At 40.2% G+C, this 1,576-nt stretch overlaps 1 long non-coding RNA gene and 1 pseudogene across 1 annotated transcript in view; both read right to left on the bottom strand.

Moving 5' to 3' along the window:
* Positions 1 to 151, bottom strand: part of LOC112138904 — a 2,141-nt gene extending 1,990 nt beyond the window's left edge. Inside the window, exon 1 of the long non-coding RNA XR_002917867.2 lies at positions 79 to 151. This is a non-coding gene — a long non-coding RNA (uncharacterized LOC112138904). The remainder of the gene's footprint in view (positions 1 to 78) is intronic.
* Positions 152 to 353: 202 nt separating this feature from the next.
* Positions 354 to 1,576, bottom strand: part of LOC112138903 — a 3,087-nt pseudogene continuing 1,864 nt past the window's right edge.

Here is a 1,576-nt window from a genome sequence, read left to right as displayed (position 1 = left end):
ACATAGACTGCTTATCTTAAAAAGGTTTATTAGATTTTTATCTAACATATTTCTCACAATTAATAACAAATAATTTACCGTTGAATGCAACTGTGGTTTCTGTCGATGTACCATCCAAGATACTCCTCCACAAGTCCTCACAACCCAGAGGCATCCAACAGTTTGGAACATGGTGCTGTTTTGAAAATTATATTTTGCAAAGATTCATCTGATGCTGCTGTTTCATATTTGGAAATACAAGCAAAAAACATCAATAAGTAAACAATAACATTTTATCCAAACAAATTTGGCACTCAAGGGCATCTAGATTTGAATCTAAAATATTTCTCAGGTTTCCTAAGTCCATCCGTTTCCTAGGCTCAGGTAATTCCTACCTGATGTAGAACTTTCCCTATCTCCTCATCTTTCACGTCTTCTATAGTGGCGTCGAAACTTGGATTCCCCATCATGTGGTTGACCAGGTTCTTTGATAAGAAATGTGGTGCTGGTCCCCCATGAACAATGGATACTGCTATGATCTTTCCTGCCAAAAAATACTCATCTTCCCTGGCAGCTGTTTTGCAGAGCACATAAATATTATGTTAATTTCTACGTAGGTCTGTTGATAAAAAAAAAGCAGATGCTCATTTTTTTCTTTTTAATACAAACATTTCTCTGAGGAAATGAACACACCTTTTGCATTATACACAACATAACGGCTTTCTTGAGGTCCATCGAAGACGGGGCGCGTTCTCAGATGGTTCGTGAAAAGTGTGAGGAATTCCCGCCTTGGCCCACCTGTATCCAATCCTTCTTCAAAGCAGCCAGCATCATCAGTAAATTTAATGAACATGTAATTATTGTCAGAGTATGTGCTGCATCGGAATCCTCCAACAGCTCCATCCCATACGTCCGACCGGCAAATGTTGAACCTGCTGACCTTCTTGTGGTTAATTTCCAGTGCTAACTGGGCAATGATTTCATGCGCCTGCACATGAGTGTCTCTACAGAAGAAAATATACATTTTATTCTAGAAAAATATCTACTTCCATTCTGACTTCATGCTTTTTTAATGATTTGTAGAACCAGATGATGGTCGATTAGATAGAAATGCTCAAATACTTACACAGGTTCTTCTGGAAGCTGATCTTCCTTGTTCTGTGTAAGATCTACAATAGGGTCATCATCTTCAATCAGAATGGGTTCAAACAGGCTTCTGTAGTTCCTGAGGAGCAAAAATAATAGATGCAAGTACCACTAATCTAAAAGACGCATCTCTGCAGAAGAGCGAGCTACGACTGAAAGATAACAGAGTTTGAAGTCTATCATTCAAGGGGACAAAGGCACTTTTCTCTGGTGAAGCAATGTCAAGTTGTTTTTCCCAAATGTCACAACTTGTCTGAAAGTACTTGTGTGTCTGCGCTACAGGCTGTTCATCCGAGCGCGTTTTCAGCACAGTGGGTAAAGTGGTGAGACCACAACGCACTGGATAAAAGACAGACAAAGCAAATATGCTTGTTTTTTTTCCATCCATCCATCTTCTTGACCGCTTCTTCCCTTTCGGGGTCGCGGGGTGCCGGAGCCTATCCCGGCTACT

Source organism: Oryzias melastigma, unplaced genomic scaffold, assembly GCF_002922805.2.
Source record: "Oryzias melastigma strain HK-1 unplaced genomic scaffold, ASM292280v2 sc00427, whole genome shotgun sequence".
Lineage (NCBI taxonomy): Eukaryota > Metazoa > Chordata > Actinopteri > Beloniformes > Adrianichthyidae > Oryzias > Oryzias melastigma.
The sequence above is the reverse complement of the archived record's forward strand: the minus strand, read 5'-3'. Positions and strand labels throughout refer to the sequence as shown.